We start from the raw sequence: 27,742 nt of genomic DNA, 5'->3' as shown, positions 1-27,742 counted from the left end.
ACCTGGGCCCGCACCATGTAAAAAGCACCTGGGCCCGCACCATGTAAAAAGCACCTGGGCCCGCACCATGTAAAAAGCACCTGGGCCCGCACCATGTAAAAAGCACCTATGCAGATGCCTTATAAAACAGCCATGTTATGTGCCAGCACCACATGACAAATGCACATAAAATGCACTCATGTTGCTGCTACATAAACATACTGAGTACATTCTGGAAAGTGGTTGGCATTAGGAAGGGCATTCAGCCATAGAAACCATGCCAAAAGACGACTAGAGCCTGGTGCAGCCCCACCGGCTTGCCAGCTCCTGTCAAATTGTCCAATCCATGCCAGCATGAAAGACAAAGTTAAATGATGGGGACGGTTGTGTGGTAAGTAGCCTGCTTACTAACCACATGGTTCCAGGTTCAGTCCCACTGTGTGGCACCTTGGGCAAGTGTCTTCTACTATAGCCTCGGGCCGACCAAAGCCTTGTGAGTGGATTTGGTAGACGGAAACTGAAAGAAGCCCGTCGTATATATGTGTATATATATATGTATGTGTGTGTGTATATGTTTTTGTGTCTGTGTTTGTCCCCTAAACATCGCTTGACAACCGATGCTGGTGTGTTTACGTCCCCATAACCTAGCGGTTCAGTAAAAGAGTCCGATAGAATAAGTACTAGGCTTACAAAGAATAAGTCCTGGGGTCGATTTGCTTGACAAAAGGCGATGCTCCAGCATGGCCACAGTCAAATGACTGAAGCAAGTAAAAGAGTTAAAAAGTGAGTATGATTTTGTGTGTGTGTGTTTTCCATTTTTGTGTTCATGAGATTACAGCCTGGCACCTCAACCTTTAAGTGTGACTGGTGAGAAAACAGGCAAAGTCGTTATATTGATATTCCATAACAATGTTTAGTTATCATTACATTAAGTGCTATTTTATAATTTTTGTTCCACGAAGCCATTGTTGTCTTATAATGATACTTCTTGGGGAGCCACATTTTCAATTCCCAGTCGTGTCTATTTATTCTACTTCACTTATGAGGCTGTTGATGTCCATGGCAACAACAGAGACATCAGACAATTCTATTTCTCTGGTTCTTTACAAATACAAGACATGGTACTTTCCAGAAATCATTTGAAGTACATAACAGATAAATGGTAGAAACAAAACCTTGAAGTCAATAATATTTTTATAAATATTGTCTCACAGCATAAACATGCTTTCCTTTCTCTACTGCACCACTAATCAAACAAAGACGACCTTGGTCTTGTAAAATACAAGGCTACTTCACTGGTGCTGGTGCCTTAAAAAAAAGAAGAAAGCATCCAATACACTCTGTAAAAGGCAGTGAGCTGGCAGAAACGTTAGCACGCTGGGCGAAATGTTTAGCAGTATTTCGTCTGCCACTACGTTCTGACTTCAAATTCCGCCGAGGTCGACTTTGCCTTTCATCCTTTCTGGGTCGATAAATTAAGTACCAGTTACACACTGGGGTTGATATAATCGACTTAATCCGTCTGTCTGTCCGTCCTTGTTTGTCTCCTCTTTGTTTAGCCCCTTGTGGGTAGTAAAGAAATAGAAATACACTCTGTAAGATATATATATGTTGTATATGCGTGTGTGTGGTTCCTTGCCTTGATGTCATGTGATGTTTGTAAGTGAATATATATTTCTTTACTGCCCACAAGGGGCTAAACATAGAGGGGACAAACAAGGACAGACAAAGGGATTAAGTCGATTACATCGACCCCAGTGCGTAACTGGTACTTTATTTACCGACCCCGAAAGGATGAAAGGCAAAGTCGACCTGGGCGGAATTTGAACTCAGAACGTAACGACAGATGAAATACCGCTAAGCATTTCACCCAGCGCGCTAACGTTTCTGCCAGTTTGCCGCCTTTTGTAAGTGAATGTAACCATCCTACAAGTGATGTCGCTCATTTTTAGTCTTCCAGGAAAAATATTTCTGACCAGAGAAAAATATCACCTTGCTTGGAAACAGACGAGGGTTAATGACAGGAGGGGCATCCAGTCACAGAAAACTTGCCTCAACAAACCTGTCCGACCCACATGAGAATGATAGAAAAGTGGACATGATGATGATGACGACAATGACAAGTAATAAATTATGAAATACATACGAGCTTTTACGGCAATGTATACACCATCTGCTCTGCATTTTAAATAGAATCAAAATATATTTTCTGGTACAAAATAAATGTTTGGCAGTTTTTTAAAGAAAGCAAATTAATTATTTTATCAATAGGAGTGGCTGTGTGGTAAGTAGCTTGCTAACCAACCACATGGTTCTGGGTTCAGTCCCACTGCGTGGCATCTTGGGCAAGCGTCTTCTGCTATAGCCCCGGGCGGACCAATGCCTTGTGAGTGGATTTGGTAGACGGAAACTGAAAGAAGCCTGTCGTATATATGTATATGTGTGTGTGTGTACGTTTGTGTGTCTGTGTTTGTCCCCCTAGCATTGCTTGACAACTGATGCTGGTGTGTTTACGTCCCCGTCACTTAGCGGTTCGGCAAAATAGACCGATAGAATAAGTACTGGGCTTACAAAGAATAAGTCCCAGGATCGATTTGCTCGACTAAAGGCGGTGCTCCAGCATGGCCGCAGTCAAATGACTGAAACAAGTAAAAGAGTAAAAGAGTATGCAATCAACGAGCTGTGTTGTTCTGCTCTACTTCCACACGCCATTGTAATTATACATGCTAATTATATTTAATTGCTTTCCTGTCTGATCAATGAGAGAGTCAACGAGTTTATTTATTGACAGTGAATTACGAGACTCAGAAATTATCATTAAATGCTGATTATTGATTATAAAACGAATCACTCAAGTGTATTATCAGGATATTTTGTTAAAGAACAAAAACAACATGCCATATCTATAGCATTGGGGATTTTTATATGAGTACATAATTACATGCTACTTCTTTTGACATTGAATTTTCATGGAAACAAGTACAATGTATACACAAGCAAAACAGTGTGTGTGTGTATAAAAATTTATAAAATAAGATGGCTTTAATCACAAATCACAACAATTGTTTCTGTGCAATGGTAACAACTGTTAATTACTGAGTTTTCCATATCATACCAACATCATCATCATCATTTAATGTCTGCTTTCCATGCTAGCATGGGTTGGATGATTTTGACTGAGGGCTGGCGAACCAGATGGCTGCACCAGGATTCAATCTTGATCTGGCAGAGTTTCTACAGCTGGATGCCCTTCCTAACGCTAACCACTCCGAGAGCATAGTGGGTACTTTTACATGCCACTGGTATGGGGCCAGTCAGGCGGCACTGACAACGACCTCGCTTGAACCTTTTACACATGCCACTGGCACAGGTGCCAGTAAGGCGATGCTGATAATGATTACACTCGAATGGTGTCTTTTACGTGCCACCGGCACAGAGGCCAGATAGCCGCTCTGGCAATGATCACACTCGGATGGTGCTCTTAATACCCAACTAGCATGGGGCTCGAGTGCCAGTAAGGTGGTGCTGGTAACGATCACGCTGGAATGGTGTCTTTTAAGTGCCACTGGCACGGAAGCCAGTTAGCCACTCTGTCAATGATCACACTCGTATGGTGCTCTTTGCACCCCGCTAGCACGGATGCCAGTCATCGAATTTGATTTTGATTTTTGATTTCATTACATAGAATATTTAACCCATGCTAGCATGGAAAACGAACGCTAAACGATGATGATGATGATGATGATGATTATATAAATAATTACATGAATACAACCCAGCAACAGCAGCTATGTATCAGCACATCATCAGGAGAGTGGCCTTGATAGACACAAGTACAATTAATGTTATCAACATAATACACTGTGTGACAAGGTGTGCCACTTAAATCACAGGTACAATCTAGCTGATGAGCTTATATATGGCTCCCATCAACCCAGTTTCACTCAGAAAGTATGGGTTAACCCTAGGCCTAAACAATGACATTTATTTCTTTATTACCCTCAAGGGGTGACTTTCTCTGAAGTTATGATCTTGCAGGTAGTCATGTTGATGATGAAGACATTTTGAATAAATTTAATTCCTTTTTTTCTTTCTTCTTTACTACCCACAAGTTGCTAAACATAGAAGGGACAAACAAGGACAGACAAGGGGATAAAGTCGATTACATCGACCCCAGTGCGTAACTGGTACTTAATTTACTGACCCCGAAAGGATGAAAGGCAAAGTTGACCTCAGCAGAATTTGAACTCAGAACGTAACGGCAGACGAAATACCGCTGGACATTTCGCCCGGCATGCTAACGTTTCTGCCAGCTCGCCGCCTTAATCAACGACATTTGTCCAGCATGTCACAGAGGTATTGGACACAGAACCATGAGGTTGCAAAGCCAAATTCTTAACCATTTGGTTATGTGATATAACTACAGAAATGTACCCCCACACCATCTTTGTTTCCTCATAACTTTCTGAAAAATGAGCTTTTCAACAAATACATTTTTATATGGTGCAATTATGCCAGAATTTGATGTGGAAAAATAAATATAACAATAATTCACACACCTCATCAAAATGTATGACGAAACAAAGTCAAGATATGTGAATTATCCATTGCACTCAGCACAATTCTTTTCTTGCAGATCAAATTCCAGTATAACCATAATCTATATCAGTGGTTCTTAAACATTATTTTTTACCTATGATCCCCTTTGGTTCCACTTTTACTCTACTGGACTCTCTTAGCCATTCAATGTTTAAAAAATCCTATTATTAGGAATTGCATGGAAAAAAAACTTAGATATTTGGTGTATTGAGGAAGTTAAGCAGTTTATTGCAGATAAGTATTAACAAAAAAAGGAGTGGCTGTGTGGTAAGAAGCTTGCTTCCCAGCCACATGGTTCCAGGTTCAATCCCACTGTGTGGCACCTTGGGCAAGTGTCTTCTATTATAGTTTCAGGCTGACCAAAGCTTTGTGAGAGGATTCGGCAGATGGAAACTGAGAGAAGCCTGTCATATATATATATTTTTGTGTGTGGTTTTGTACCTCCACCATCAACTGATGTTGGTGTGTTTACGTCCTCATAACTTAGCAATAAATACTAGGCTTAGAAAGAATAAGTCCTAGGGTTGATTTGTTCGACAAAAAAAAAAACAACAAATAAATATATAATACTACAGGACCCAGTGCTCTATTTCATCTGGGGGTATTGCTGCTACATTGACCTTGCCTACAAGTGATCAATATGTCTTATAGAAAAAATTAGATTGATTTCGAAGCTTGAGGTTGTTTATTGATAGCCAAATAGTGAAGAGAATGAAAATAGATAAATATATAAGATTCTGGTAATCTTCTGTTTAAAGCAAGTGGAAAGCGAAAGAAGGATAGCAGCAATAATCAGCATTAGCTGTTGATTGCAATTTGACAATAAGATGAAATGGGAGGAATGTCTAGAAGTTTATTTCATGATTATTTATATATGGTGAAGAAATGGCCGAGTCTGTCAGACGACAAGCGGCTGAGAGAATCGTAGAAGATGAGGACATAATTAAAACTCAGCAATATGATTGAAAACGAATCACATCCTACAGGATATTTGAACCATGACAATCAATATGGAAACAACCTTTAAGTTTCTGGCATTGTTTGGATTAATTAATTACTAAGTCAGTGAAGGAGAGTAATTAGTCAACATGATTGGTGAATAGTGAGATATGTATAGATGGAATGATGTGGAGACACACATCATCATCATCACCACCATCACCACCATCATCACCATCATCATCATCATCATCATCATCACCACCATCATCATCATCATCACCATCATCATCATTATCATCATCATCACCACTATCATCATCATCTTCATTTAACGTCCGCCTTCCATTCTAGCATGGGTTGGACGATTTGACTGAGGACTGGCGAACCAAATGTCTGCACCAGGCTCCAAGATATGTATACAGAAATACATGTATACATATCTATGGAGAACTTGCAATTGGAACACGACCCAGAGGAGGTCTAAAATTCCATTTTAAAGATCAGCTCAAACAGACCCTTGCTCAAACTAACATCCAGCCATCCTCATGGGAACAGATTGCCATGGATAGGACAGCCTGGAGGACTTCTATCTGCAATGGAGCCAGCTACTTCGAGCAGAACAGACAACAGAATGAGGAGGTAAAGCACAGGAGAAGAATGGAGCGTCTTCAACATCCTCGACCCACACTGACCATCCTGTGTGAATTCTGCCCATGACTCTTTTGCCGCCGACTTGGACTGCAAAGTCACATCCGGCACAAACATCAGCTGAGGAGACTGGATAGAAACTGACAAACCTAATGCTCAGATATATATACACACACACACAATAATAAATATATATGATGGTGATGATGTGTGTGTGTGTGTATATATATATATATATATATATATATATATATATATATATATATATATGCATATACGGGTACAGGATGTCACCAACTGTGCAAACAACATGAAATATGTAAACAACGAGAGACACAAAAAAATGGAAAATTCTTGAGAATGCCTTGTATATCACAATTTATTTCCTTAGAACCTATAACAATTGTTTTAAAAATAAACAATACCAGTAATTATCATCATTTTACTTTATTTATCATTGTTTTATTTATTTAACTGATCCTGCACGAGTTATATGTTTTTATATACTTATCAATTCTTTTGACTGTTTGTTCAAGAATTTGTGTCAATAGAGAAACATAAACTAAAAACGAAAGAATCACGTCTTCAGATCTGAGAACAAGAAAGAACAAATATGAAGAAACGAGAGAATGAGAAAAAGAAAAGAAAATGGGGGAAAGAGAAGGTTAGGAAAATAAAACAAAACAAAAAAATGAGTGAAGTTGGCAGGTGAAAAGTAAATCTATTGATTGCATTTGACGTCATTGAGTAGAAAAGGCTGAAGATTATGAGATCTTGAGATCTTAGCAAACATTACATCGGAAATTAAAATGGTGGTCACTTTTGGGAAGGAAAAAAGGGGAAAAAAATATGTCAGACGATTTGGATTAGAATTCCACAATAAATTCCTTTATTACTTCAGCCTACTCACACTGCTCTCTCTCTCTCTCTTACTCTTTCTCTCTCACTCTTTCTTTTCCTCTTTCCTTTCACTTCCCCCACCTTTTTCTCTTGCTCTCTTCCTTTCACACAATCTCTCTCTCTCTTTCTCTGACTCTAACTCCCTCTCTTTGTACCTTTCTCTCCCTCTCCTTTTCTCCTTTCCCTTTCTCCCACCTCTCTTGTCCTCACTCCTTTTCTCATCCAGCATCCTCCTTTCTCTCACTCACTCTCTTTTCCCCCTCTTTCCCACTCCCTCTTCCTGCTTTCTTTCTTTCCCCCTTCTCCTCTACACCCTTTTCCCAACTCTCTCTCTCTCTCTCCCTCTTCCTCTCTCTCTCTCCCTCTTCCTCTCTCTCTCTCCATCTTCCTCTCTTTCTCTGTCTTGTTCTCTCCTTTGACTGGTTATCCATGTACCTTCTCTACACCAACACACCTGTTTCATTCCACATTCCTCATTCTCTGACTAGGCAACTATGTATCTGGTTACCTATTTCTGTCTCTCTGTCACACCTTTCATCCTCTAGCACAAGGTCACCTCCTCCAATGGCCCCTCCCCTCTCAAAGGTTCTTTCTTTTGCAAGTTACTCGGTGACCCTGTCAACTGTAAAGTGGTTGGTGTGTGGAAGGGCATCTAGCTGTAAAACCCATGCCAAAACTGACCTTGCCTGGCACATAGAAAGCCCTCAACCCACACTGTGGAGCAGCTGGTTTCAGGAAGGCATCCAGTCATAAGAACCATGACAAAACAGACACTGAAACCTGGTACAATCTTCTGCCAGGCCAGCTCCTGTCAAGCCATCCAACCCATGCCAGCATGAAAAACAGACATTAAATGATGATGATGATGATATATAGGTGCAGGGGTGGCTGTGTGGTAAGTAGCTTGCTTCCCAACCACATGGTTCCAGGTTGGCACCTCCTATAGCCTCAGGCCGATCAAAGCCTTGTGAGTGGATTTGATAGACAGAAACTGAAGAAGCCCATCGCATACATACATACATATATATATATATATATATATATATATATATATATACATATATATATATATATATATTCAGATAAGAAAAGAAATGGATCAACATTTAACAATTAGAAGTTGATCACTGGTATTAAAAGGTCATAGTTTAATTGTAGTTCAAGAACATTTACAGCTGTTTCAGTTTGTTCTTTCGAAGTAAATTTGCATTTATTTCATTCCATTTAACAAACATCGTCAGAATGATTTAGAGTTTATCAGAGGAATATAGATAGGAGAAAAGGGGAAATGAAAAGAAAAAGGAAAAAGTTGAAGTCTTTAGGCTTACATGTGATTCTTTTGGGCTCCACACATGTGTATGTTTCTTCAATTAGATGAATGAAGCAAAAAGTGGGGAAAATGACTAGTTGACCAGCGATGTTAGTCAAAGGAGTTATACCTGGTAGTAATATCCAGTGTTGTTAATTGTAATATATAACGCTTTTTGTGACTGCTAGATAAGTCCCTATGATTACAAATAATACCCTTGTTAAAAACTAAGGATGCTTTTAAAAGTTAGTGTGATGTAATGTATAAATTTGGGTTATGTAAAAGGTATAATAAATATATAAATAAATAGTGTTGCTGCTCAATTCATCCCAAAATGTTTGAAATGTGATTTTCAAGGAAAAGTTTAGAACCATCACTTTAGAATTAAAATTGTCGTTGGACAGTTTTAGATATTTTTTTTTCCTTTCTTTAACCTTCCCCACCCTCCCCTCTCAAGTATCTGTGCTGAACAGTTTATGAACGAAGATTTCCAAGCAAATGGAATTAAATTTATAAGGCAGCGAGCTGGCAGAAACATTAGCACGCCGGGCAAAATGCTTAGCGGTACTTTGTCTGCCGTTATGTTCTGAGTTCAAATTCCGCCCAGGTTGACTTTGCCTTTCATCCTTTCGGGGTCGATAAATTAAGTACCAGTTTCGTACTGGAGTCGATGTAATCAACTTTATCCCTTTGTCTGTCCTTGTTTGTCCCTTCTATGTTTAGCAACTTGTGGGTAGTAAAGAAGAAAGAAAAAAAGGAATTAAATTTATTCAAAACGTCTTCCCATCAACATGACAACCTGCAAGATCATAACTTCAGAGAAAGGAAAAACAACTGGTCGATCAAAAAAAATTATATACACACAAGAAATAAGCAGAATGCAGATGGATTGTAGATATACTGGAGGTGTGAAAATCGTGTGTGCAAGGCAAGACTTCATACAGATGAAAATTATAAAGAGCTTAAGAAGATTGGGATCCATAATCACGCTTCAACTGCTGCAGAGGTAAATGCAAGGATAATAGTTTCAAATAATAAAGTAAAGTCTATTTCATCTTGCGATGCCCCTCGTTCAATTATAGCTGGTGAAGTTCAGAATTTAAATGACTGTACATTGTTGCAAATACCTCCGTTTGCACAGCTTAATAGGAATATTAGACATTGGAGGCAAGTTGATTCCAACTATCCTGCCACCCCACTTACATCTGTTGGGGTTTCCATTCCAAGTGAAGACTCCTATCTTGACAAGGATAAAACGTTTTTACAGATTGACAACAGGGATGGAAGATTTAGTTTAGAATGCTAATATTTACAAGTGATGAAACACTTCGGGTAAATATGAAGAATCTTTCCCAATGACAAATATAAAAAAAAAACCCAGTTTTCTAGAGTAAAATGGACATGTAGATTATGAAAAACGCAATAAAAATTAGGGCAAACTAATTGTTTCAGAGATATGCGCATTTTTATGAAGGTTACGGACGAAGGTAAAATGCATGCATAAGGCGGCGAGCTGGCAGAAACGTTGGCATGTCAGGCGAAATGCTGAGCGGTATTTCGTCTGCCATTACGTTCTGAGTTCAAATTCCGCCGAGGTCGACTTTGCCTTTCATCCTTTCGTGGTCGATAAATTAAGTACCACTTACGCACTGGGGTCGATGTATCAACTTAATACCTATGTCTGTCCTTGTTTGTCCCCTCTATGTTTAGCCCCTTGTGGGTAGTAAAGAAATAGGTAAAATGCATGCATACCACTTAACGCTAACCCAAAATCAAAGCTTAAACTAACCCTAACCAATGTGCACATGCTTTACCTTAGTCTAACGTTCTACGGTAAAATAAACTTGTATATTATGAAAAAAAGGAACAAAAAATAGAGCAAGCTTACCGTTTCAAATATATCCACATTTTTAAGAGGGTCCCAGATGCAGTTTGCTGCTCTCCGTAAGAAAGCGATGGAGACGTTCAGCATGATTTGGAATAGATTTAATGAACAGAATACCTCCCCATATACTGCTTGAGGTATTTACACCTCATCCCAGGTCTCCAAACAATTTCCTTCACAAATTGTACTCAGAACCTTCCTAAAATGCGAATATCTCTGAAACGGTTACCATGCCCTATTTTTAATACATTTTTCGTAAACAACACATCCGTTTTACCCTAGAAAAATGTGTTTTTTTTAATTTGTCGATGGGAAAGATTCTTCATATTTACCAAAGTGAAGACACATATTATAGACTTTTTGCCCAAATAAATAAATTAATGCAGAATGAGGGACCTGATAATATAATTATAGATTTCGAAAAAGCAGCCCATAACGGATTTCTGGAATGGTTTCCTGGATCGAATTTGGCATGCTGCTTGTTTCATTTCGGACAAAATGTGTGCAAGAAGGACTAAGATGCAGATATCTCAAAGATGACAGTTTTAGTCTAAAAGTGCAGTGTTTTGTAGCCCTTGCCTTCCTGCCGATTGATGATGTTGTTGACGGATATGAACAATTTGTAGGTGATGATGATATTCCACAGTCAATTGTATCCTATTTTGAAAATAATTATATAGGACCACCCGAGGACAGAGGAGGCGATGCCATGAACCTCCATTTCCATTGCCTGTATGGAATGTCTGGGATCGATGTATGACGGGGATTGCTCGTACTACAAATAGTTTAGAAGCCTACAACAGCGTGCTGGAAAACACAGTGAATATAAGTCATCCACATATTTGGAGACTTACTGATGTGATTGAATGGGAGGAAAGGTTTGCCAGAACCAAATTGCAGAAGTTTATGCAAGGAGAAGAACCAAATAAATAGAAAAAAATACAGAGATATGAACCTGCGTATAAAAAATGTTATGGAAAAATATGATCCAAGCCAAAAAATTATATTTCTAAAAGCAATTGCACACAATCTTAAATTTTAAGAAAAAGTAAATCTTTATATATAAAAGAGAAGTTGTGTGTCTGTCTCCTACGATTTAGATTCCTATCTACTCCCACATTTTGCGGTGCAGTTTAACCAAAACCGGGTATCTTATAGTCGTGATTCATATCGAGCCCTTCTGGGTATTAGCGCGCGTCTACGATGAGTCTACGATTTAAAAAAAAATTTACCATCATTTTTTTCCATTTTAATGCATTTTTTCGCTATTATATAAGGGAAGTAACTCTCTAAAAATGTCTACGATGAGTCAACGATTTAAAAAAAAAATTACCATAATTTTTTTCCCATTTTTAAGGCATTTTTTGCTACTTTTTGGGCTATAACTCCCTAAAAATGCTTATATAGTTATTTCCCTTACAAACCCGAGCAACGCCGGGCGATACTGCTAGTCTATTTTATAAAACTGGAAAGAAAATACCGACCCTCTCTCTCTACATGGAGATCTTCATACAATATTAAAGAGAAATACACATTTATTTATTCGTTTTATTTATTTTAGTTTTAATCAACTCTGGTGAATAGATAGAATCAAACCCGAGCAACGCCGGGCGATACTGCTAGTATGTAATACAACAAACCTTAAAATAAACGTTTTTTTAAATTCAGATATCCGTTCTTCCATTTTTCCTGTGATCTCCACGAATTGACTGGGGACAAATTAAATGACGGCGAATTGACAGGACACTCCCATGAGTAAGGACCACCGGCAATCGATAGTCAAAGGGACACAACCCCTTTTGTTGACATCGGCAATCGATAGCCAAAGGGAGACAATCCCGTTTGTTGACATTGAGTAACGAGCTCATTTTCTTCTTTACATTCTAGAGAGGCCTTTAGCCAACATATACACTGTTCTATAACTTCTTTTTTCGGATTTATGTTTTCGGATGATATATAGTTTGATTTGAAAACCCCACTAGAATGGGAGAAAGCGCTAATGATCTAAGTGATATGATATATATATATATAAAACGTAATATATAAATAAATATCTGTAAATATAAACCATCCGATCTTCTGAGTACCTCATTTCTTCTAATATATATATATATATATATATATATATGTATATACTTTATTTAAAGCAGCACTGCACTCTCGGAGTGGTTGGCGTTAGGAAAGGCATCCAGCTGTAGAAACTCTGCCAGATCAAGATTGGAGCTTGGTGCAGCCATCTGGTTCGCCAACCCTCAGTCAAAATCGTCCAACCCATGCCAGCATGGAAAGCAGACGTTAAACGATGATGATGATGACGATGACACTGAGGAACAAGATTGCTTAGTGGCAAGAATTCAGTGCCAATGTTTTCTATAGTGGTTAGCACCTAGTTCCAATTAAGAACGAGGGCAAACAATATAAAGCATTCGAAGGTGCAATAAGAAGCTGTGGCTGGTTCACTCAAGTTACTTTTTAAAGTGACAAAAAACTGTTTTGCTTTCAGCTCATTATGGGTTCGGTTATCGAGGACGAAAAACTAGTTGGAGCCTTAGCTTATTGGAAAACCTCATCTGTGGTTTAACCCTTTAGTGTTCAGATTACTCTGTTAAATGTCATACTTTTTCACTCAAATTGTTTTGAATTAATCATGCATTATCTCATAGCTTTGAGGTTTCAATGACGTACTCTCTTTTTCTCTTTTTACTTGTTTCAGTCATTTGACTGCGGCCATGCTGGAGCACCGCCTTTAGTCGAGCAACTCGACCCCGGGACTTGTTCTTTTTGTAAGCCCAGTACTTATTCTATCGGTCTCTTTTTGCCGAACCGCTAAGTGACGGGGACGTAAACACACCAGCATCGGTTGTCAAGCAATGCTAGGGGAATAAACACAAACACACACACATACATATATATATATATATAAACATATATACGACAGGCTTCTTTCAGTTTCCTTCTACCAAATCCACTCACAAGGCTTTGGTCGGCCGGGGCTATAGCAGAAGACACTTGCCCAAGATGCCACGCAGTGGGACTGAACCCGGAACCATGTGGCTGGTTAGCAAGCTACTTACCACACAGCCACTCCTGCGACGTGATTGTTTATTTTTAGAATCTCAATGTAGGTTAGGTGTGAGGGGCTAGATATTGCCAGTTTGAATATAAAACATTTAGAATATCTGGGCCAGATATGGCCGGTTTAAACACTAAAGGGTTAACACAGGAAGATCACAATGTTAATTTTTTTTAATTCCTTACAGCTGCTAAAAGTATGAATGTCTGTGGCAACGAGAGTAAATTTCTCTTTTTAACTCAAAGGTTGAACAACCTTGGTTGTTTAGTTGAAAACAAAAAGCTGTGTCAAGATCCCGGATGGTTCCAACAATCGCATGGTTTATATGTTTCTGGAATATTAAATCAATTTGTGGAATTCTTGGCTATTCTCAATGAATATATGATTATTCTGACAATGCATGATTTATATGATTTTTGGAATATTAAATCGTTTTGTAGGAGTCTTGGCATTTTCCCCTATCATTCTCAGTGAATCTCAATGTTCAAACACTGAGGCGAATGTGTAATAGTGTCACGTGATTAGTTGGAGAGAAAGAAGCGAAGAGAGAGAACGAGAAGAGTGGTTAGTAGGGAGACCTGATAAAAAGGGACTGTTAATGTTATATGATTTATTAATTGAAGGGAGAGAGAGGGAAGAAGAGACCATGTTTAGTGCAGTGGGGATGTTATTTAGTTGAAAGGAGAGGCAGAAAGAGAGAGAGAGAGAGAGAGAGAGAGAGAGAGAAGAGAGAGAGAGAGAGAGAGAGAGAGAGAGTGTGTGCATGGAAAGCACTATACCAGCCCACATGATCAAATTCTTCAGAAAAACAATACAATTCCATCTCACAATTTCCAAAATAACCATGGAATTTCCTCAGAATCTGCTAGCGTATGATCATTCAAGCAAGTTTCATCCCCCGATTATAACAAAAGAGATAGAAACGGCATTTCTTAAATTCAAGTGGCAGGATATTCTTTTCTACTCTAGGCACAAGACCTGAAATTTTTTTCGGGTTGGGGGTGGATGGGAACCCGATTAGATTGATCCAGTATGCAACTGGTACTTAATTTATCAACCCCAAAAGGATGAAAGGCAAAGTCGACCTTGGCGGAATTTGAACTCAGGACGTAAAGACAGACAAAATACTTATTTCTTTACTGCCCACAAGAGGCTAAACACAGAGAGGACAAACAAGGACAGACAAATGGATTAAGTCGATTACATCGACCCCAGTGCGTAACTGGTACTTATTTAATCGACCCCGAAAGGATGAAAGGCAAAGTCGACCTCGGCAGATTTGAACTCAGAACATAAAGACAGACAAAATACAGCGAAGCACTTCGCTCGGCGTGCTAACGTTTCTGCCAGCTCGCCACCTTCAAGTGGCAGGATACTGAAGAACCAGGGGGAAAGAACCAGGGGGGAAAGAGCCATACTACTTGGAAGTTGAGAGAGATATACTTTTATTTGGTGTGGTCATTGCAGCTATTCTCAACCAAAACAGAAAGACCAGTAGTCTTCTTTCCGTGAACATTTCAGGGATCATAAACCACCATGGTGCGATCAAATACGAGGCTCAAATTATTATTATTAAAGCGTCACCATTTAACAAATGGCAATTTTAATAAAAAGACTGATCAACATTCTGTTGGTTACACGTTCATCGTTCGTCGTCATTGGACTGCAGCTATGCTTGGGCACCATCTTGAAAGGGTTTTAGTCAAACAAATCAACGCCAGTACTTATTTTTGTCGAACTGCCAAGTTACGGAGACGTAAACAAGCCAAAACCTGGTACTACTGGCGAACAGTGGTCCCGGTGCACGCACACGCGCAGTCGCGCCAGCTAGTCATGACTAGTCGATCCTTACTTTGTGTTTTTGTGTGTTATTTGCTTTGTTTAACAAAAATTATTTACTTTGTGTAAAAAAATTATTTGGCACTGTCATGGTATTAGCTGTCAGAAGTGAAAGTAGAAAAATATGCTATAATTTTGTGTTTTATTTACCTTGCTAGGAGAGTCGTTGTAGGATCGACTAGTCACGACTAGCTAGCGCGAATGCGCGACTACGCGAATTCGCTCACCGGGACCACTGTTCGCTAGCAGTACCCCAAAACCTATTGTCAAACAGCGTAGAACACATGCACGCACACAGACAGACACACACACACACGGCATTGGTCGGACTGGGGACTGTAGTAGAAGACATTTGGCCAAGATGTCACATGGTTGCAAACTGAGCTTCTTAGCCACACAGCAATGTGAAATAAAAACACGTTCTTCCCAGAATGTCCAACAGATAGCCGGCTCATACAAACGATTGGGTTGGTGCATAATTATTGCAGCTTTTTTTCAACAAATTTTATTCAACAAAAACAATAACATGTAACAAAAACATCTTTAAATGATTGTTCTGGAGCATATTCACTATCTACTTCAATTATTGCTTCCCATTTGCTTGGCAGACGGTCAGACCGTCATTTAAAGATGTTTTGGTTAAATATTGTTATTGTTATTTTTTGCATGAATTTTGTTAAAAAAAAAGCCGCAATAATTATGCACTAACCCAATATAAGTAGAATGTAAACGAATATGGTACTACTTGAGAACAGCGATCCCGGTGCGCGCACTCGCATAGTCGCGCATCCGCGCTAGCTAGTCGTGACTAGTCGATCCTACAACGACTACCTAGCAAAGTAAATAAAACACAAAATAAATAATTTTTTTACACAAAGTAAATAATTTTTGTTAAACGAAGTAAATAAAACACAAAGTAAATAACACACGAAAAGGATCTTTTCGGTTTGACCAGCAGTTTTTAACATAATTTCTAGGTAACTAAAAAATTTTAAACTTCGTATACTGGTAGAATGTGTTTATAAAACATCTTTTTCTCTTGGCTTTATTGAGAAAATTCTATCGTTTGTAAGATATTTGTTGTTTTTTTTTCTGCAATTTCAACCAATCAATGACGTCCATTGAGGTAAAAAAACATTGTGCCGTATGAATATGTCCCTCGTTTAAGAAACAGACTGGGTTTATTTACATTTGTGAAGAAAAAAAGATACCCTTCCCTCCACCCTTAACACTAACCCTAAAACATAGAAATGCAATAGATCGATACTAGGGTCATAATTATGGGTGACAATTTCATATGACACCGCTAGAAAAAACTGCCGGTCAAACCGTAAAGATCTCACGAAAACACAAAGTAAGGATCGACTAGTCATGACTAGCTAGCGCGGATGCACGACTACGCGAGTGCGCGCACCGTGACCACTTGTTCTCAAGTAGTACCAACGAATATTTCAGAGTAAACATGCAATTTAAGGGTTTTAAAAAACGAATGTGAATTGAGTGGAAGGGACAACAATGCCATACCATAATTTCATGTAAGCAATCTGTGTAATAATCAATGTTTAAAACATACATATATTATATACTAGCAGTATCGCCCGGCGTTGCTCGGGTTTGTAAGGGAAATAACTATATAAACATTTTTAGAGATGTAAAGTATAATAGCCAAATCAATATGGCTAACCACAAAGGGGAGGGGTGTTACTGTAGCTTTTTACGTTCTGAGATTTAATAATATAATTGTAGAGAGTTACTTCCCTTATATATGCCAAAAATGCATTAAAAATGGGGAAAATGGATGGTAAATTATCTTTTAAATCGTAGACTCATCGTAGATGCGCGCTAATACCCAGAAGGGCTCGATATGAATCACGACTATAAGATACCCGGTTTTGGTTATGGTTAAACTGCACCGCAAAATGTGGAAGTAGTTAGGAATCTAAATCTTAGGAGACAGACACACAACTTCTCTTTTATATATAACTAGCAGTATCGCCCGGCGTTGCTCGAGTTTGTAAGGGAAATAACTATATAAGCATTTTTAGAGAGTTACTTCCCTTATAGATGCCAATTCGGGCTTTCTTAGCCATTTCTGTTTTGGTGTCTTCAAGCCATGAAGTCGTTGTTCTAAAAGAACGCTGGTCTCCTTGACAACGCATTACGACGTTGATTTCCTTACACTCCCTTCCCCATAGCTTCACGAGGGAGGGAAGAAGGGGGAGAAGCAAACACAGGTGCAGGTGTTTGAGCGTGGACGCCAACTCCGCCGCCATCGACACACGAAAAATTATGCATTAAAATGGAATAAAAAATGATGTTAAATTATTTTTAAAATCGTAGACTCATCGTAGACGCGCGCTAATAGCCAGACGGGCTCGATATGAACCACGACTATAAGATAACCGAATTTGGTTAAACTGCACCGCAAAATGTGGGAGTAGTTAGGAATCTAAATCGAAGGGGACAGACACTCACACAACTACAGTTTTATATATATAGATATACTAGGTATGGATGATGAGTTCAGTAAAAATTTAGATTCAGATGAATATGGTACTTAAGTTGAAGAACCAGAATTTAGTATCCATAAAATCTCAAAATAGGGCGATAAAAATCAAAATAAGCAATAGTTGCAACTATGATGTTGGTAAAACATGTTCTTTGTCTATCTTCTCAACCTCTTGGTGATTGTGGGTAAAATTATACTAATGTGTCCTTCTAATTTAATTAAATTCTATATCTTTGTGCAGCTGAAGATTGCTCTACGTTTTAAATTGATGTCCAATTAAATGGAATCGCATGAAACGATCGTACTGCATACCTCTGGATTATCCTATATATATAAAATATATATAACAGAAACGTGTAATAAAAAAAATGTATGCACATATACGCAGCGCTAAGCGTGTGGCAAGCTTTCTACGGCCGGATGCCCTTCCTGACGCCAACCCCCACCTGTTACCAAGCGAGGTAGTTTTTCCCTCTCTCTCTTTCGGAGAGGCACAAGCACCTACACGCACATATACACACACGGCAGTAACTTCCACCTACCGAATTCAATCACAAAGCTCCGGTGAGCTCGGGGCTATAGTGAAAGGCACCTACCCAAAGTGCCACGCAGTGGGACTGAACCCGAAACCACATAGCTAGGAAGCAAGCTCCCTAACCACACAGCCATGCCCGCGCCTACGATTTGGAAGGGCAATTAAGTATATTTAAATGCACGCGCCATGACAGCTTATTGGCTAACTATATATATATATGTGAAATATAAATTATGAATGTATATACACAATTATGAGCATAAACGCGTATAAATAAATATACACACTTGTGTCTAAATGTATTCGTGTATATTCACACACACACACACGTGTGTGTGTGTGTATATATATATATATATATACACACGTGTGTGTGTGAATATACACGAATACATTTAGACACAAGTGTGTATATTTATTTATACGCGTTTATATTTATACGCGTATATATATATATATATATATATATATTATATATATATATACACCTATACAAAATAAGAAAATGGAGGAATAGATTCCTTTCAATCATCAACTTACAGATAATACCAATTCATATTGGAGGAATAGATTCCTTTCAATCATCAACTTACAGATAATACCAATTCATATAATATATGAATTGGTATTATCTGTAAGTTGATGATTGAAAGGAATCTATTCCTCCATTTTCTTATTTTGTATTATGAATTTGAGGTAAAACATTTTACCTTCGCCCATCTAATACAATAAACGAATTAATTGCATTGCAATCGTAAGCATTTATGTATTAGCCTTTTGGGCACTTCACTGGCAGTATATTGGATAACTGATATCCCATAGTGAGTTACACTCATAACACCTATCTCACTTTGTACTTATATATACACCTATATATATATATATATTATATATATATACATCTATATATGCATATATATATATATTATATATATATATATATATATATATATATATATATATATATAATATATATATATATATATATATTGGAAGCACTCCGTCGGTTACGACGACGAGGGTTCCGGTTGATCCGAATCAACGGAACAGCCTGCTCGTGAAATTAACGTGTAAGTGGCTGAGCACTCCACAGACACGTGTACTCTCAACGTAGTTCTCGGGGATATTCTGCGTGACACAGAGAGTGACAAGGCCGTTCCCTTGAAATACAGGTACAACAGAAACAGGAAGAAAGAGTGAGAGAAAGTTGTGGTGAAAGAGTGCAGCAGGGATCACCACCCCCTGCCGGAGCCTCGTGGAGCTTTTAGGTGTTTTTGCTCAATAAACACTCACAACGCCCGGTCTGGGAATCGAAACCGCGATCCTATGACCGCTGGGCCATTGCGCCTCCACATATATATATATGTATATATAATATATATATATATATAACAATAATAAATCTCTAAGCGAGGTATATATATATATATATATATATATATATATATATATATATATATATATATATATATATATATGTATATATATATACACACACACACATATACTATTTATCAGAAGCAACAGAAACCAAGGACTGAGTGTTTCGTGCAGTTCTGGAACAAATTATAAGAACAATTACCATGTCATGTAGGTAATTCATGTTTTTCAAATAATTTCCCTGATATGTCATTCAGTGTATAAATACATAAACAAACAAGGGAAATTTTTATGGAATATGCTCACAAAACACATTCCTAGATCGAATGGTTGTCTATCTTTATTGTTGTAGAAGAGGGAAAGTAAAACAAAAATGCAACAAGTTTGCACGCACACACACTCGTATCTCGAACTAGCAGTATCGCCCGGCGTTGCTCGGGTTTGTAAGGGAAATAACTATATAAGCATTTTTAGAGAGTTACTTCCTTTATAGATGCCAATTCGGGCTTTCTTAGCCATTTCTGTTTTGGTGTCTTCAAGCCATGAAGTCGTTGTTCTAAAAGAACGCTGGTCTCCTTGACAACGCATTACGACGTTGATTTCCTTACACTCCCTTCCCCACAGCTTCACGAGGGAGGGAAGAAGGGGGAGAAGTAAACACAGGTGCAGGTGTTTGAGCGTGGACGCCAACTCCGCCGCCATCGACACACGAAAAATTATGCATTAAAATGGAATAAAAAATTATGTTAAATTATTTTTAAAATTGTAGACTCATCGTAGACGCGCGCTAATAGCCAGACGGGCTCGATATTAATCACGACTATAAGATAACCGAATTTGGTTAAACAGCACCGCAAAATGTGGGAGTAGTTAGGAATCTAAATCGTAGGAGACAGACACTCACACAACTACAGTTTTATATATATAGACTAGCAGTATCGCCCGGCGTTGCTCGGGTTTGTAAGGGAAATAACTATATAAGCATTTTTAGAGATGTAAAGTATAATAGCCATCTCAATATGGCTAACCACAAAGGTGGGGGGGGGTTACTGTAGCCTTTTACGTTCTGGGATTTAATAATAAATTTTTAGAGAGTTACTTCTCTTATATAAACCGAGCGAAAATGCATTAAAAATACGGAAAAATTATGGTAATTTTTTTTTAAATCGTAGACTCATCGTAGACGCGCGCTAATACCCAGAAGGGCTCAATATGAATCACGACTATAAGATACCTGGTTTTGGTTAAACTGCACCGCAAAATGTGGGAGTAGTTAGGAATCTAAATCGTAGGAGACAGACAGCGCACAACCTCACTTTTATATATAAAGATAAGAATAAAAATACTTATATTTTAAATAAAATGAAAACAATTACATTTACGTTGTGTATAGTATGCTAGAATAGTGTACCTCAGCTGCTCTTTCTGAAGTACATATGACATCACTAGAAGTACTCCACAAGTAGGCGCCATAACGAGGGAATTCTGTTAAGATTAAAGGATTTCAGCAGTTCTCTTTATGAAATCCTGGGATTTGAAGTGAATTTACTTTCATTTAAGAAAAAAAAAAAAAATCCTGAGATTCTTGTATATTAACCAGATCTAACTTTGCAGATTAAACACATAAAGCGGCTTCATAAAATTCTGAACTGTCTTTTGAACATCGACTTCAAAGGACTTCTTTTGTGGGAACAAAAATCGATATTTTCTTATTCCTGTTTCATCAATCGCTAATTATCTTTGCCAGCTGTTTTCCATTTTGGCTGCACCAGCTTACATTCATTCCATGGAATGGAGTCAAGTCGGGGAGCATCCTTTACGAGTCAAAAAACAAAGGAATTTCTCACTAATAAAACAATTTTATATTATAGAACCACTAATTATAACATGTGGCATAGTGGGTGATATGCTGGAAGTGAGAGAGGAAATAATATCAAGTAATATTCTGTTGTGTCTGGCGAGAGTCATTTTCTTTTTGTGCCTTATATTGTAACACACTCACCAGTAAAATTTCCACTTTTTTCTTATTTTTATTTCCCTAAAATTTTCGTTGCATCTTGCAACCTTTTCTATCACAGTCAAAACTATTGAAAAGGTTGGAAGACGCAAAGAAAATTTTAGGGAAATAAAAATAAGAAAAAAGTGGAAATTTTTACCGGTGAGTGTGTTACATTATAAGGCACAAAAAGAAAATGACTCTCCCCAGACACAACAGAATATGCTTCAACACACGAACTCATATAAAGAATCTTGTCAACCAAATCCCAAAACGAAATATCAAGTAAGAAGGCAGGCAATTTGAGGGTCCTCTTTTTGCCCAGGCATTGGCCAAGAACGGACATGTGATAAAGGGATTTTAAGTATTCTATCAGATAGAATACTCAAGAAACCTAGTAGAAAGGGAAGAGGATATCTCAAAGTTGCACTGCAAGTTCCTGGTGGGGGTTGTGGAGTTCCTTTTCGGAGACATTTGCCAACTCAAAGCAGGAGACTTTTGTCTGTCATTGTCTCGGCCGATGCCAGCGCTGCCTCGACTGGCTTCTGTGTCGGTGGCACATAAAAAGCACCATCCGAACATGGCTGATGCCAGCGCTGCCTCAACTGGCTCCTGTGCCGGTGGCACATAAAAAGCACCATCCGAACGTGGCCGATGCCAGGTATTTCGTCTGTCTTTACATTCTGAGTTCAAATTCCGCTTAGGTCAACTTTGCCTTTCATCCTTTCAGGGTCGATTAAATAAATACCAGTCACACACTGAGGTCGATGTAATCGACTTAATACCTATGTCTGTCCTTGTTTGTCCCCTCTGTGTTTAGCCCCTTGTGGGCAATAAAGAAATAAGACATTTTGGTATCGCTGTTTCGATGTTGACTAATTTGACAGCAGACGTTCATATGTTTTTCTCTTCCTCTGTTTGTGTGTGTAAGCATCTAGCTTTGTTCGGATGTATCTTTTATCTTTTACTTGTTTCAAGCATTAGACTGCGGCCATGCTGGGGCACCACCTTGAAGAATTTTAGCCGAATGAATCGACCCCAGTACTTAATTTATCAATGTTTTGCTGAACCGCTAAGTTACAGGGATGTAAACACACCAACACCTATGCACACGCATTCAGACACTACACTTTGCTAGCACTCACACACACTCTCTTTATACACATTTGTAAATAAAGCTCTCACAAACAGTAGAACGGTTATCGTCTTCATTTATTCCTTTTGGCAACTGTGCTTTATATCATGTATTTGGCTTTTATATTTTGTTAGGGGCGGCCGTGCAGCGTTCAAAAGGAGACATTTGTCACCAACTCCTTACGTACAGTCGTATTTCCTACAGGTTCACCTGATCAGGTCCGACCTGGGGTTAAACGACAGCAGCAGCAGCCAATTTCCCGTCCTAACCAAATCCTATCGTTTTAGAGGATCTTTTCGGTTTGAACGGCAGTTTTTTTCTAGCGGTATCATATGAAATTGTCACCCATAATTATGACCCTAGTATCGATCTATTGCATTTCAATCTGTTTTAGGGTTAGGGTTAGGATTGGGGGGAAGGGTATCTTTTTTTCTTCACAAATGTAAATAAACCCAATCTGTTTCTTAAACGAGGGACATATTCATACGGCACAGAATGGTATTTACCTCAATACACGTCATTGATTGGTTGAAATTGCAGAAATTGAAGAAAAAAAAATATCTTACAAACGATAGAATTTTCTCAATAAAGCCAAGAGAAAAAGATGTTTTATAAACACATTCTACCAGTATACGAAGTTTAAAATTTTTTAGTTACCTAGAAATTATGTTAAAAACTGCCGTTCAAACCGAAAAGATCCGTTTTAGAAAATAACACATAACAGGAAGAGAAGTCGTGATGAATAGAGACTTAGGTGATAGTCATTACTGGAATGTCTTTGGTTATAGCTCTATTCAACTAGGGCCAAAAAACAACCACAATAAACAATATCAGGGGGCGAGAGGTTCTGCAGTGACGTAAATTCTGGTGTTAAAGCTGCTTCCATTAAGATCAATGAGAACAACAACGCAAACGATGAGACGTGTCTTTGCTTTTATTCGCCGAAGCAAAAGTTTATTATTTCTTCTCTCATCGATTTCATTAAATAGAAGAAAAGCTGAAAAGAAACCAGATATGACCGGGTTTTGTGTATTCTCCTTATTGCATCCACGACAAGATTCCATCTATTCACCAGAGTTGATTAAAACTAAAATAAATAAAACGAATAAATAAACGTGTATTTCTCTTTAATATTGTATGAAGATCTCCATGTAGAGAGAGACAGTCGGAATTTTCTTTCCAGTTTTATAAAACAGACTAGCAGTATCGCCCGGCGTTGTTCGGATTTGTAAGGGAAATAACTATATAAGCATTTTTAGAGATTTATAGCCAAAAAATAAGCAAAAAAATGCATTAAAAATGGAAAAAAAAATGATGGTAAATTTTTTTTAAATCGTTGACTCATCGTAGACATTTTTAGAGAGTTACTTCCCTTATATAATAGCGAAAAAATGCATTAAAATGGAAAAAAAATTATGGTAAATTTTTTTTTAAATCATTGACTCATCGTAGACATTTTTAGAGAGTTACTTCCCTTATATAATAGCGAAAAAATGCATTAAAATGGAAAAAAATGATGGTAAATTTTTTTTTAAATCGTTGACTCATTGTAGAAGCGCGCTAATACCCAGAAGGGCTCGATATGAATCACGACTATAAGATACCCGGTTTTGGTTGAACTGCACCGCAAAATGTGGGAGTAGTTAGGAATCTAAATCGTAGGAGACAGACAGCACACAACCTCTCTTTTATATATAAAGAAGATTTATTTTGGTTCGTTGAAAGATCTAAGCTGTTCTTTTTGTTTAGCCACAGGTAATCTCTTATCGAGAAGATTAGGCGAATGTCTAAAGGTATTCTAGAAGTGACCATCCAGTCTAACTTTTAGAGGGATAGCGTATTTTTGTATTTAGTACTGCTTTCTCAAATGTCTTTTCGTTCCATTTATTCTTTCAGACAGTACAGTGTGAATTGGGGAAGCTTTGGCTGTTATTTCTTGCAAGGTGTGCAAACGTTTAGAGCAAGGATCAGTAAACTCCTTATATTATTGACCCCTTCATGGAACCTATTTCTTTATTACCCACAAGGTGCTAAACATAGAGGGGACAAACAAGGACAGACATAGGTATTAAATCGATTACATCAACCCCAGAGCGTAACTGGTACTTAATTTATCGACCCCGAAAGGATGAAAGGCAAAGTCGACCTCAGCGGAATTTGAACTCACAACGTTGCGCCAGACCCCTTCATGGAACCGTCAATGAGTTATCGACCCCTACTCCTACCTCAAGTAAATTTTCTTGTTTTATTTGTGTCAGTGATTAGACTATGGCAATGCTGGAGTACTGCTTTGAAGAAGTTATTAGCCGAATAAATCGGCCCCAATATTCATGTTTTTAAAGCCTAGTACTTTTTCTATCAGTCACTTTGGCCAAACCGTTAAGTTACGGGAACGTAAACACATTAACACCGGTTGTCAAGTGGTGGTGTGTGTGTGGATGGTGGTGGTGGACACACAAACACAGACGATGTGTGGATGGTGGTGGTGGACAGGAGCAATGTGAAATAAAACGTCTTGCCTAAGAATACAACGCGCTGCTAGGTATTGAACACACGACCTTACACTCGTGAGCTGGATACCCTAACCACTAAGCCATGTGCCTTCATTCGATATAGAATAATAACGTTCTTGATCTGCTTAGTAGAATAAAATCATATTTAAGACTTAGTTAATAAGATTATTGTGAAAAGCGATGCTGATAAAATACAGGGTTACCCTGTTCGTTAGAAACTGTTGAGTTGTCGGCGATCTTTCGGTACAAGTACCATAACTGCCAATTATAAACCCACGTGAGTTTATTTACATTTCTGAAGAAAAAAAGAAACCTTTTTCCCACACCCCTAACCCAAAATTTACCCTAACCCCACATACATTTAAAAAAAAAACTTTACGGAAAGTGACGATCTTCTTCAAATGTAAACAAACAGATTTGGCAGTTATGGTACTTGTACCGAAAGATCGTCCAGTTGTCTTCTTCGTTGACGGCACTAGCAGCCACATAAAAACAATCAAACACTTATTAAGCATGCGGAATCATGTCTGGATCAACCAGTTCTTGCTGTGGTATTTACTAGACAAGCTGTACAGGAACCATTCTTTATTTTGGACTAGCATGATAAAACAGAAACTACCATGGACACATGAATACAGAATGGTGAGGACTGTGATCAGAGCTCAATGTCCTGTTTCAGCTCAATGAAGGAAGAGAACAACTGAACACTGTTAGCAAAACTGAGCTTCAAAAGGGTGTTGTATCAGAAAGGACGTGAAATGATAAATTTTTTCGCAGCCCATCGGTTCCTGCAAACGCCACAGACCAAGTAATCTATTATATAAAATCCGTTCTATCTGTCTGTGTGTGTTTTCTAGGAACTCGGGCATCCTCCATCTGATTGTGCTCAAATTCGATATGTAGATACCGATGGTAACAGGGCGTGTATAAGTCTTGAAAAAATTACAAAAATCGATTCCAGGTGAGAATGCAATCAATAAAGCCGTGGGAAAGTGCATTTATACGCGCAAGTACATCAGCTGTTGCAATCGATACTAAACGTACGTGAGAAAAATGCACGTGCAGTTTGCGCAAAAAATCATTATGCTTTTCCATCTAGATTTACCTCCAGCTAACACATTTGCATGCATCGATTTTGTCCTGCTTTTCTGCCGTCAACCTGTACCTAACTGCACCTTCCATCTTTTGTTGTTTTTGTACTGCTTAAAGACAAGTTTCTTTCCTGATAAGCTTACTGTTTAAACTATGTTTGTGTTCTCCCAGTCAACAGCCTTATCATTACTGGTACTTTAAACTCTTCGGTTGCATATTTGTGTGAATAAAATCGTTTTTCTTTGGAATAGAAAAAAAGTTTATCTTTATTTCTTCTTTTGCTGGTGTCTCAAATTTAGGTTAAATCAGTCAAAGGGGAGGCCTATGGGGCGGTCAGACAAGTTGTTTTGAGAAAATTTGGTTTAAATGTTTCACAACTCAGCACCGTCCATTGGACGGGGGGTGTTTTGCTTGTATTATATTTAGGAGACGAGCTGGCAGAACCGTTGGCATGCCGGGCAAAATGCTTAGTGGCATTTCGTCTGTCTTTTCATTCTGAGTTCAAATACTGACAAGGTCAATTTTACCTTTTACTCTTTCGGGAGTGATAAAACAAGTACCAGTTGAACAATGGGGTCCATGTAATTGACTCACTTCATACCCTGAAATTGCTGGCCTTGTACCAAAATTTGGAAGAAATATTAGGAGAGATCAGAACAATTAGCTGAACTCTTCTACAAACTCTCCTAGGATTAATATTTGCTGGTACAGACCATCACTTATGTCGTTGGGTTCTGCACTAGTATACCGAGGAATACTAACCTCTACCAATGAGGTTGTAGAGGCACATGGCCTAGAGGTTAGAGTAGCGGAGTTGTGGTTGAGGGATTGCGGGTTCGACTCTCAGACTGGGCAGTGTGTGTGTTTATGAGCAAAACACTTAAGCTTCACGCTTCTCCGGCAGAAGGTAATGGCGAACTTCTGCTGACTCTTTCGCCACAACTCTCTCACTCTCTCTCTCCTCCGACATCTAACAGCGTATCTGCGATGGACTGGCGTCCCGTCCAGGTGGGGAACCTATACGCCAAGGAAACCTGGAAACAGGCCCTTATGAGCCAGACATGGCTCGAGAAGGAACAAACAACAACCAATAATGTTGCTGAGTCTATAAATGAAGAAATTATCAACATATTTCATGGAGAATCAGTCAATATGCAAAACCATTGATTCATGCGATGATGATGATGATGGTGGTGGTGGTGGTGGTGGCGATGATGACCAATACAATAACAGAGCTCTCAGAAATAATTTTGAATTTGTGCCACTCCTAATAATTTGACTATTGCAAAATTTAACCCTTTAGTGTTCACATTATTCTGCCAAAATTAATGCTTTTACATCCTCATTGTTTTGAACTAATCAGGCATTATCTTGTAGCTATGAGATTTTGATGAGGTAGCTGTTAATT

General features: G+C 38.4%; 1 long non-coding RNA gene across 1 annotated transcript; it reads right to left on the bottom strand.

Annotated features, from left to right (window-relative positions):
* Positions 1-8,732: 8,732 nt before the first annotated feature.
* On the bottom strand, positions 8,733-27,295 carry LOC118762389. The gene is made up of 3 exons (XR_004998131.1): positions 27,278-27,295; positions 27,017-27,020; positions 8,733-8,821 (listed from the first exon to the last, which is right to left on the bottom strand). It is a non-coding gene; the product is annotated as an uncharacterized LOC118762389 (long non-coding RNA).
* Between the last annotated feature and the right edge of the window lie 447 nt (positions 27,296-27,742).

This window comes from Octopus sinensis, linkage group LG3, assembly GCF_006345805.1.
Source record: "Octopus sinensis linkage group LG3, ASM634580v1, whole genome shotgun sequence".
Lineage (NCBI taxonomy): Eukaryota > Metazoa > Mollusca > Cephalopoda > Octopoda > Octopodidae > Octopus > Octopus sinensis.
The sequence above is the reverse complement of the archived record's forward strand: the minus strand, read 5'-3'. Positions and strand labels throughout refer to the sequence as shown.